The sequence below is a fragment of the Hypanus sabinus genome, chromosome 9 (assembly GCF_030144855.1).
Source record: "Hypanus sabinus isolate sHypSab1 chromosome 9, sHypSab1.hap1, whole genome shotgun sequence".
NCBI lineage: Eukaryota > Metazoa > Chordata > Chondrichthyes > Myliobatiformes > Dasyatidae > Hypanus > Hypanus sabinus.
Genome location: NC_082714.1, coordinates 67,284,708 through 67,297,057, shown reverse-complemented (window position 1 = coordinate 67,297,057; position 12,350 = coordinate 67,284,708). Strand labels below are relative to the sequence as shown.

Below are 12,350 nucleotides of genomic sequence, written 5' to 3'. Positions count from 1 at the left end.
CTCTTTCCACTGAAATCTTATGCATATACTGATTAACATTTTCTCTTCACCTCCCAAAGCACACATCTCCAGCAATATGCCCAAACCCCGTTACTTCCAAACTATTCTATGTTGGTAACTGTGGTCAGGAGACATGACTAGGGATGAGATGGAGCTGTAAAAGCCGATGTAATGTGACCCAAATCTTAGATGATAAACATACATGCACATTTTAGAGGATTACACAGTTTTCCTTTCCAAACTTCCAATGCTCTGAGGCCAATTACATTACCATCACTTTGTTTTGGCTGAGATCAGGTAACATGGTAAAAGCCTAAGACCAAGCAGGCCATGGAGACCTTTGTGGACTTGTCTGAATCATTGACTCAAATCAAGAGTGGCAATATTATTTATCATGCAACTATCTTTAGAATCCAACATGAGCAGTAATGTCATATCCCAAACTTTCACTGCGGATTCAAAAAGCAAAAAAGTTTCTAGAAATAAGAAATAAAACTGAAAACGCTAGAAATATTCAACAATGGAGATAAATTGGCATCTTTGGAGTGAGAAACATTTAACATTCCATCTCAGCTTGACAGAACATAGACCATGGAACATGGAAATCTACAGCACATTACAGGGTCTTCGGCCCACACTGTTGTGCCGACCGTGTAACCTCCTCTAGAAACCGCCTAGTATTTCCCTACCACATAGCTCTCTATTTTTCTAAGCTTCATGTACCTACCTTAAAAGGCCCTATTGTATCCACCTCTACCACCATCGCTGGCAGTGTATTCCACACACTCACTACTCTCTGTAAAAAACTTACCCCTGACATCTCCTCTGTACCTATTCCAAGCACCTTAAAACTATGCCCCCTCGTGTTAGCCATTTCAGCCCTGGGAAAAAGCCTCTGACTATCCACACGATCAATGCCTCTCACTATCTTGTACACCTCTAATCTTCCATCGCTCCAAGGAGAAAAGGCTGAGCTCACGCAACCTGTTTTCATAAGGGATGCTTCCCAATCCAGGCAACATCCTTGTAAATCTCCTCTGTACTCTCTCTATAGCATCCACATCCTTCCTTTAGTGAGGTGACTAGAACTGAACACAGCGCTCCAAGTGGGGTCCAACAAAGGTCTTACATAGCTTTAACATTACCTTACAGCTCTTGAACTCAAACCCAAGGTTGATGAATGCCATCACACCATACGGCTTCTTAACAACATTGTCAACCTGTGGCAGCTTTGAGTGTCCTATGGACATGGACCCCAAGATCTCGTTGATCCTCCACATTGCCAAATTACCATTGCCATTACCGAAATGAACAACTTCACACTTATCTGGGTTGAACTCTACTTGCCACTTCTCAGCCCAGATCTGCATCCCATCAATGTCTTGCTGTAACCTCTGACAGCCCTCCACACTCTCCACAACACCTAACTTTTGTGTCATCAGCAAACTTACTAACCCACCCTTCTACTACCTCATTCAGGTTAATTTTATTTTAAATTATGAAGAGGCGTCCCAGAACAGATCCCTGCGGAACACCACTGGTCACTGTCCTCCATGCACAATATGAACCATCTACAACCACTCTTTGCCTTCCGTGAGCAAGCCAATTCTGGATCCACAAAGCAAGGTCTCCCTGGATCCCATGCCTCCTTACCTTCTGAATGAGCCTTGCATGAGGAACCTTATCAAATGCCTTACTGAAATCCTTATACACTATATCCACTGCTCTACCTTCATCAATGTAATCTGTTACATCCTCAAAGAACTCAATCAGCTCATAAGGCATGACCTACCCTTGACAAAGCCACATTGACCATCCCTAATCAGATTATATCTCTCCAAATGCTCATAAATTCTGCCTCTCAGAATCTTCTCTAACAACTTGCCCACCACTGAAGTAAGACACACTGGTTTATAATTTCCTGGATGATCTCAACTTCCTTTTTTGAACAAGGGAACAACATTTGCAACCTTCCAATTCTCTGGTACTTCTCCCATTCTTATTGATGATACAAAGATCATCGGCAGAGGCTCAGCATCCTCCTCCTTCTCTTCCCACAGTAGCCTGGGGCATATCTTGTCCAGTTCCAGCAACTTATTTAACTTAATACCTTTCAAAAGATCCAGCACATCTTCTTTCTTAATCTCTATACACTGAAGCATTTCAGTCCACTGTTAGTCATCTCCACAATTGCCAAGGTCCATTTCACTGGTGAATACTGAAGCAAAGTATTAAGTAAGTACCTCAACCTCCACTACCTCCTCTGGCTCCACACACGTTTCCACTCTCACTCCTGATTGGTCCTATTCTCACACAGCTCATCCTATTGCTCTTCAGATACCTGTAGAATGCCTTGGGGTTTTTCTTAATCCTGCTTGCCAAGGCCTTCTCATGGCTCCTTCTGGCTCTCCTAATTTCATTCCCGAGCTCCTTCCTGGCACCCTTGTAATTTTCTAATAGTACCTAATTTCTTGAACCTTTTGCAATGTTTTCCTCTTGACTGGATTTTCTACACCATGTGTACATGGTTCTTGTGTACATGGTTCTTTTTCCTTACCATCCTTTCCCTGACTCAATGGAACATACCTATGCAGAACGACATGCAAATGTACCCTGAACATTTGCCACATTTCTGCTATGTATTTCCCTGAGAACATCTGCTCCCAATTTATGTTCCCAAGTTCCTGCCCAATAGCATCATATTTCCCTCGACCCCAATTCAATATTTTCCCAAATTGTCTGTTCCTATCCCTCTCCAGCACTATGGTAAATAATATTAGTCTAACATTTGCCATGTTTATTTCACTCAACTTTTCCATTACAAACAAATTCATCAAGTCTCCTTTTACAAGCCTAGTTGCAACATTACTGAGCAAGTGCAGTATCATACATTGTGCTGGATATTTTTCCTTATTTCAAAACAATGAAAAAAAGCAGAGGGGAATTAGCCTGACAGAAAAAAAAACAACCTATGAAAATAGAAGAACTGAAGGCAGAGATTGAGTAAGAGCAGATAGAAACATAGAAGGTCCTTCTACCCACAAAGCTCTGCTGAACGTGTTCTTACCTTGGAAATTACCTAGGGTTACCCATAGCCCTCTACTTTTCTAAGGTCCATGTACCTATCCCAGAGTCTCTTAAAAGACCCTATTGTATCTGCCACTGTTGCCAACAGCCCATTCCACACACTCACCACTCTCTGAGTAAAAAGAAACTTACCCCTGACATTTCCTCCCTACCTACTTCCAAGCACCTTAAAACTATGCCCATTTTGCTAGCAACATGCTAGCTATTTCAGTCCTGGGGGAAAAGCTTCTTACTATCCACACAATCAATATCTCTCATCATCTTGTACACCTCTATCAGGTCACCTCTCATTCTCGTCACTCCAAGGAGAAAAGGCTGAGTTCACTTAACCTATTCTCATAAGGCATGCTCCCCAATCCAGGCAACATCCTTGTAAATCTTCTCTGTACTCTTTCTATAGTTTCTACATCCTTCCTGTAGTGAGGTGACCAGAAATGAGCACAGTACTCCAAATGGGGTCTGACCAGGGTCCAATATAGCTGCAACATTACCTCTCAGCAGCTAAACTCAATCCCATAATTGATGAAGGCCAATGCACCATATGCCTTCTTAACCACAGTCAAACTGCGCAGCAACTTTAAGTGTCCTCTGGACTCACCATATTTAACCTACCAAAATGAATCACCTCACACTTATCTGGGTTGAACTCCATCTGCCACTTCTCTGCCCAGTTTTGCATCCTATTAATATCCCATTGTAACCTCTGACAGCTCTCGCACTATCCACAACACCCCCAACCTTTTATGTCATCAGCAAATTTACTAACCCATACTTCCACTTCCTCATCCAGGTCATTTATAAAAATCACAAAGAGTAGGGGTCCCAGAACAGATCCCAGAGGCACACCACTGGTCACCGATCTCCATGCAGAATATGACCCATTTACAACCACTCTTTGCCTTTTTGCTTTCTGTGGGCAAGCCAGTTCTGGATTCACAAAGCAATGTCCCCTTGGATCACATGACTCCTTACTTTCTTAATAAGCCTTGCCTAGGATACTTTATCAAATGCCTTGCTGAAATCCCTATACACTACATCTGCTGCTCTTCCTTCATCAATATGTTTAGTCACATCCTCAAAAAATTTAATCAGGTTCGTAAGGCATGACCTGTCTTTCACAAAGCCATGCTGACTATTCCTAATCATATTATGCCTCTCCAAATGTTCATAAATCCTGCCTCTCAGGATCTTTTTCATCAGCTTACCAACCACAGAAGTTAGACTCACTGGTCTATAACTTCCTGGGCTATCTCTACTCCCTTTCTTGAATAAGGGAACAACATCCACAACCCTCCGATCCTCCAGAACCTCTCCTGTCCCCACTGATGATGCAAAGATGCCAGAGGCTCAGCAATCTCCTCCCTCGCTACCTACAGTAGCCTGGGGTACATTCTGTCTGATCCCAGTGACTTATCTAACTTGATGCTTTCCAAAAGCTCCGTAATAACCTTTTCCTTAATATTTACCTGCTCAAGCTTTTCAGTCCACTGTAAGTCATTGTTACAATTGCCAAGATCCTTTTCCATAGTGAATATTGAAGCAAAGTATTCATTAAGTACCTCTGCTATCTCCTCCAGTTCCATACACACTTTTCCACTGTCACACTTGATTGGTCCTATTCTCTCACATCTTATCCTCTTGTTCTTCGCATACTTGTCAAATGCCTTGGGGTTTTCCTTGATCCTGTCCGCCAAGGCCTTTTCATGGACCCTTCTGGTTTTCCTAATTACATTCTTAAGCTCATTCCTGCTAGGCTTATAATCTTCTAGATCTCTATCATTACCTAGTTTCTTGAATCTTCTGTAAGCTCTTATTTTCTTCTTGACTAGATTTACAACAGCCTTTGTACACCACAGCTCCTGTAACCCTACCATCGTTTCCATGACTCAATGGAACGTACCTTTGCAGAACCCCACGCAAATATCCCCTGAACATTTGCCACATTTCTTCCGTACCTTTCTCTGAAAACATCTGTTTCTAATTTATGCTTCCAAGTTCCTGCCAGATAGTCTCATGTTTCCCCTTACTCCATTTAAACACTTTCCTAACCTTTCTGTTCCTATCTCTCTCCAATTCTACAGTAAAGAGGTAGAAGTGTGATCACTATCTTCAAAATTAGAGACCTGACACTTGACCAGGTTCACCTCCCAATACCAGATCAAGTACAGCCTCTCCTCTTGTAGGTTTATCTACATATTGTGTCAGGAAACCTTCCTGAACACACCCTAACAAACTCCATCCCATCTAAACCCCTCACTCTAGGGAGATGCCAATTGATATTTAGGAAATTAAAATCTCCTACCACAACCACTTTGTTATTATTACACTTTTCCAGAATCTGTTCCCTATCTGCTCCTCAATGTCCCTGTTACTATTGGATGGTCTATAAAAACACCCAGTAGAGTATCGACCCCTTCCTGTTTCTAACTTCCACCCACGAAGACTCCATAGACAATTCCTCCATGTCTTCCTCCTTTTCTGCAGCTGAGACTCTATTTCTGATCAGCAGTGCCATGCTCCCACCTCTTTTGCCCCCCTCCCTGTGCTTTCTGAAACATCTCAAGCCTGGCACTTGAAGTAACCATTCCTGACCCTGAACCATCCAGGTCTCTGTAATGGTCACCACATCATATCTCCAAGTACTGATCCACGCTCCAAGCTCATCTGCTTTGTTCATAATACTCCTTGTGTTAAAATAGATGCATCTCAAACCTTCAGTCTGAATGCTTCCCTTCTCTGTCACCTGCCTATCCTCCCTCTCGCAGATGTTGCATTGTTAAAACTTTAAATGATTGAAGTTTGTTTGGTGTTATCTGACCGGTTAAAGCTAAAAAGTATCTGAAAGAATATACATCTACAAGTAGTATGGAGGAGCAACAAACAAGGTGAGATACAACCTCCATGAAGCTAAAGATGATGCTAAGAGACAGCACCAGGCCAAAGTGAAGTCCCTGACCAGCCATCAGCTCACTAGCTATAAAATGCAGTTGGGCAACATTGCAGACAACAGGCCTCCCTGATGAATGTAATGCAACACACACAAAATGCTGCAGGCCCGGCAGCATCCATAGAGAAGACTAAACAGTCGACATTTTGGGCCGATATCCTTCATTAGGACTGAGAAAAAAAGATGTGAATTCACAGTAAGAAGGTGGGAGGAGGGGAGGAAGAAGGTGATAGGCGAAACCGGAGGGGTAGGGGATGAAGTAGAGAGCTGGGAGGTCCATTGGTGAAGAGATAAAGGGCTGGAGAATGGGGAATCTGATAGGAGAGGACAGACCATGGAAGAAAGCAAACAAGGAGGAACACCATGAGGAGATAAGGTATAGGTGACAAAATGGAACAGGAATGGGGAATTACCAGAAGTTGAAGAAATTGATGTTCCTGCCATCAGGTTGGAGACTACCCACACGGAATATGATGTGCTGAATATGGCCTCATGCGGCAACAGAGGAGGCCATGGACTGAAATGTCAGAATGAAAATGGGAAGTAGAATTGAAAAGGGTGGCTACCAGGAGATTCCAATTTCTCTGGCAGACAGAACGTACATCCTTGGCAAAGCAGTCTCCCAATCTACATCAGGTTTCACTTATATACAACAGGCCACACCAGAAGCACCAGACACAGTAGGTGACCCCACAGACTCATAGGTGAAGTGTTGTCGCACAAGGAAGGACTGTTAGGGCCCCTGGATGGTAGTGAGGGAGGAGATGTAGGGGCAGGTGCAGCACTTGTTCTGCTTGCAGGGGTAAGTGTCAGGAGGGACATGTTCGGCACAACTTTGTGGACCGAAGGGCCTGTATTGTGCTGCAGGTTTTCTATGTTCTATGAGGGAGATCAGCAGGGAAGGATGAGTGGAAAAGGGAGTCACTTAGGGAGCGATCCCTGTGGAAAGCAGGAGGGGGTGTGGGGGCAAGATGTGCTTGGTGGTGGGATCCAGTTGGAGATGGCAAAAGTTACACAGAATTATGTGCTAAATACAGAGGCTAGTGGGGTGGTAGGTGAGGGCAAGAGGAACCCTATCCCTGGTGTGGCAGTGGGACAATGGGACAAGGGCAGACATGGGCAAAATGGAAGAGATGCAAGTGAGGGCAAAATTGACGGTGGAAGGAAGGCAAGTTCCTTTCTTTGGAGGAGGAGGAGGAGGAGGACACCTCATTCATTCTCAAATGAAAAGCCTCATCCCGAGAGCAGATACAGCAGACTAAGAGGACGGGATTACATTTTTTACAAGTGACAGGGTGGGAAAAGGTAGTCCAGAAGCTGTGGGTTTACAAAGGGTATCAATAGATAGACCATCTCAAGAGATTGAGAAAGGGGAGGGAGGTGTCAGAAATGGCCCTGGTAAATTTGAGGGCAGGGTGGAAGTTGGAAGCAAAGTTGATGAAGTCGACGAGTCAGTATGGGTGGAGGAAGCAGCTGTGTGCTTTGGATTTCCAGCATCTGTGTTTGTTAATGCATTCTATACACATTTTGAACAGAAGAGAATTTGTATGTCATTTCAACCAATCCACCCCCCCCCCCATAACCTCCAGTGCACCAAAATCCAAACTCACCGTTGCAGACACAAGATTAGTCTTCCAGAAAGTGAATCCATGAAGAGCATCTGGCATGGATGTTGTCCTTGGCGATATCCTTAGACTCTGTGCAGATCAGCTGCCTGGGGTATTTGCAGGCATTTTAACCTCTCCCTGCTCCAAACTGTGGTTCCCACCTGTTTTAAGAAGACCACTATCATCCCGGTAACATGATAACTCACCAACACAGCTACAGCACAGTAACTCTAACATTTATCATCATGAAGCTGTTCACAGCACACATAAACTCCAGCTTCCAGACAATCTTGATCCACTACAATCCACCTACTACCAACACAGGTCCACAGCAGATGCCAACCCCCTCCCAGACATTTATCTATGGAGCATCGGGACAGTAAAGACTACTGGTTATCCACTACAGCTCCATCTTTAATACTTTAATAACAAGCAAAGTCATCACCAAACTCCAGCCTCCTTCAAAAAATGGATCCTCGACTTCCTGACCAACAGAGCACTGTCAGTAAGGATAGACAGAACAACTCTGCCACAATTATTTTAAACACAAGGCTGCCTCATCAGCTCCCTACTCTACTCCCTGTACAGCAATAACTTTCTGATTAGATTCTACATTAGGGGTTCCCAACCTGGGATCCACAAATCCCTGCTTAATGCTATTAAAAAAGGTTGGGAACCCTTGTTCTATATGTTTGCAAATAACACTAATGTAGTGAGCTGTAACTCAAAGAACAATGTGTCAGAATACAGGAAAGAGAAAGAAACTTCAATGACATGGTGTTGTGACAACAACCTTCTCTCAATGTCAGTGGAACGACAGAGCTGGTCATTGACTTCGGGAAGGAGGCTGTGCACGTGCGCCTGTCATCATCAACAGTGTTGAGCTTGAGAGCTTCAAGTCTCTATGAGTGAACATCACCAACAGCCTGTCCTGGTCTGACTAAGACAGCTCACCAATGTCTCTGCTTCCTCAAGAGGCTGAAGACATTTGGCACGTCTCCTTTGATCCTTAACAATGTTTATCAATGCAGCACAGAAAGCATCCTAGCTGAACTTAAGGATGCAAGAACATAGAACTAGAAGCAGGAGTCAGAAATGGACCACTCAGCCTGTTCTCCCATTCAATGGCTGATCTGGTTGTGGACTCAGCTCCACCTACCTGTTTTCTCCATAAAACTTAATTCCCCTGCCACGCAAAACTCTATCTAATTGTGTCTTAAATATACCTAATGAGGTAGTCACTACTGCTTTCCTGGGCAGAGAATTTGACAGATTCATAATTCCCCGGTAAAAGCAGTTCCTCTTCATCTCTGTCCTAAATCTATTCCCCGAATATTGAGGCTATATCCCCACATACTAGTCTCACCTATCAGTGGAATCAACTTTCCTGCCTCTACCTTAGCAACACGCACAAAATGCTGGAGGAACTCAGCAGGCCAGGCAGCATCTATGGAAAAGAGTACAGTCGACATTTCAGGCTGAGACCCTTTGGCAGGACTTGAGAAAAAAAGCTGAGGCGTAGATTTAAAAAGTGAGTGGAGGAGAAAGAGAGAAACACCAGGCGATAAGTGAAACCTGGAGGGGGAAGGATGAAGTAAAGAGCCAAGAAGTTGATTGGTGAAAGAGACAGACGACTATGAAAGTAAGTAAAAGGGGGAGGAACACCAGAGAGAGGTGATGGTTGGCAAGCAGATGAGGTGAAGGAGAGATGGGAAATGGAGGAGGAGGGGTGGGGGGGGGGATTTGAGAGGCCTTCCTGCCTACCTACATCTGACACCTCACACGCTCGATCTTTTCATGGATTTCAAGTTCCCTGGCCTCCCTCATCTTATTTTTTCCTCTGGAAGTCCAGTCCCTATATACCCCCAACCCCCACTAGGAAGGCCTCAAAGCTCTCAATATTCTTCTGGACACCAGACCCAACCAGTTCCCCTCCACCAGCACTCTCCTCTGTCTGGCGGAACCTGTCCTCAATCTAAATAATTTTCCCTTTGGCTCCTCCCACTTCCTTCAAACAAAAAGGGTAGCCATGGGCACTCGCATGGGTCCCAGCTATGCCTGCCTGCCTATCGGCTATGTGGAACAGTCTATGTTCCAATCCTACACTAGTCACCATCCCACACTTTTCTATGCTACATCCGTGACAACACTGGTGCTGCTTTCTGCACCCATGCTGAACTCATCGACTTCATCCAATTTGCCTCAAACTTCCTGGCCTCAAATTTATCTGGTCCATTTCTGACACCTCTCTCCCCTTTCTCAATCTCACAGTCTCTATCTCCAGAGATAGCTTATCCTCCGATGTCTATTACAAAACCGGAGACTCTCACAGCTACCTGGACTACAGCTCATCCCACCCAGTTACTTGTAAAATCACCATCCCCTTCTCTCAATTCCTCCGCCTCTGCCACATCTGCTTTCGGGATGAGGCCTTTCATTCTACAACAAGGAAGATTTCCTCCTTTTTCAAAGAAAGGGGCTTCCCTTCCTCAACGGCATCTCTTCCATTTCACACACGTCTGCTTTTACCCCATCCTCCCACCAACCTACCAAGGATAGGGCTCCTCTTGTCTTCACCTAGCACCCATCCAGCCTTCACGTCCAGCACATAATTCTCTGAAACCTCTGCCCTCTCCAACGGGATTCCACCACCAAGTACATCTTTCCCTCCTCTCAACTTTCTGCTTTCTACAGGGATTGCTCCCTATGCAACTCCCTTGTCTGTTCGTCCCTCCCCACTGATCTCCCTTCTGCCCCTACACCTCCTCCCTCACTACCATTCAGGGCCTTAAACAGACTTTCCAGGTGAGGGGACTCTTCACCTGTGAGTCTGTTGGGATCAAATACTGCGTCTGGTGCTCCCAGCATGGCCACCTGTATATCGGTGAGACCCAACGTAGACTGGGAGACCACTTCACTGAGCATCTACGCTCCGTCTGCTACAAGAAGTGGGATCTTCCAGCGGCCACAGATTTCAATTCCACTTCCCATTTCCATTCTGATATGCCCATCCATGGCCTCCTCCACAGTCTGGATAAGGCCACACTCAGGTTAGAGGAACAACACCCTATTTTCTGTTTGGGTAGCCTCCAACCTGACGGCATGAACATCGATTTCTCAAACTTCCCAAACTTCCAGTAATGAACCCCCCCCCCCGCCCTGCTTCACCATTTCTCATCCCCTTTTCCCTCTCTCACCTTATCTCCTTGCCCGCCCATCGCCTCCCTCTGGTGCTCCTCCTGCGCCTCCCCCTTTTTTTTCTTCCATGGCCTTCTGTCTCTCTCACCAATCAACCTCCCAGCTCTTTACTTCATTCCTCCCCCTCCAGGTTTCACCTGTCACCTGGTTGTTCTCTCTCCCCTCTCCCCCATCTTTTAAATCTACTCCTTAGCTGTTGTTTCTCCAGTCTTGCCAAAGGGTTTTGGCCTGAAACATTGACTGTACTTTTCTCCATAAATGCTGCCTGGCCTGCTGAGTTCCACCAGCATCTGCCTCTATCTTATCTATCTCTTCCTTAATTTCATGTTTCTATAAGATCCCCTCTCATTCTTCTTCATTCCAGTGAGTATAGTCCCAGGCGACTCAATCTCTCCTCACAGGTTAGCCCCTCATCTCCAGGATCAACCTGCTGAACATCCTCTGCATTGCCTCCAAACCTGGCACTGCATTCCTCCAGATACGGCCTCACCAGTATTCTGTATAGGTGAAGCATCGGGTGATGCTCTTACATTCAATCCTTCTAGCAATGAAGGCCAGCATTTATTTGCATTTTAGATAACCTGTTGCACCTCAGAACAACCTTCTGTGATTCATGCACAAGCACTCCCAGATCCCTCCGCACAACAACATGTTGCAATCTTGCACCATTTAAATATTAATCTGATCTTCTTTTTCCTTGTTGTACTCTAAATGCCAGATCCTTACCCACTCGCTTAATCTACCTATATCATTCTGCAGACTCTCCATTTGCTCTGCATAATTTGTTTTTCACTCAATTTAGTGTCATCAGCAAATTTTGATACACTGCACTCAGCCTCCTTTTCCAAGCCGTGAATGCACGTTTTGAACAGTTGTTGGCCCACACCAACACCTACAGCACCATGCTCGCCACTGACTGCCAACTAGAGAAACACCCATGATACCATAAGACATAGGAGCAGAGTTAGACCATTCAGTGCATCAAGTCCACTCTGCCATTTCATCATGGCTGATCCCCAATCCCACACACCTGCCCTCTCACCATTTCCCTCGATGCTCTGACCAATCAGGAATCTATCAACTTCCACTTTAATTATACCCACGGACTTGGCCTCCACAGCTGTCTGTGGCCGAGCATTCCACAGATTCACCACTCTCTGGCTTAAAAATTCCCCCTTATCTCTGTTCTAAAAAGTCACATCTGAATTTTGAGGCTGTGCCTTTAGTTCTGGACACCCCCACCAGAGGAAACATCCTCTCCTCATCCACCTTATCAACATTCAGTAGGTTTCAGTGAGATCCCCACGCATTCTTCTAAATTCCAGTGAGTACAGGCCCAAAGCTTTCAAATGCTCCTCATATATTAATCCTTTCATTCCCAGAATCGCCCTTGTGAACCTCCATTGGACTCTCCCTAATGATAACACATCCTTTCTGAGATAAGGAGCCCAAAACTGTTGACAATACTCCAAGTGTGGACTTGGCATCAAAGGTTATGGGGAGAAGACCAG

At 45.0% G+C, this 12,350-nt stretch overlaps 1 protein-coding gene across 6 annotated transcripts in view; it reads right to left on the bottom strand.

Annotated features, from left to right (window-relative positions):
- The window catches only part of LOC132399460 (retinoic acid-induced protein 1), a 106,830-nt gene that overhangs the window by 79,382 nt on the left and 15,098 nt on the right, over nucleotides 1-12,350 (bottom strand). For 4 of the 6 annotated variants that reach the window (XM_059979826.1, XM_059979824.1, XM_059979831.1 and 1 more), the window contains exon 2: nucleotides 7,645-7,802. The exons of the other annotated variants lie outside the window; for them this stretch is intronic. The gene's annotated coding sequence lies outside the window, so the exon portion shown is untranslated. The remainder of the gene's footprint in view (nucleotides 1-7,644; nucleotides 7,803-12,350) is intronic. 6 annotated transcript variants of the gene reach the window in all.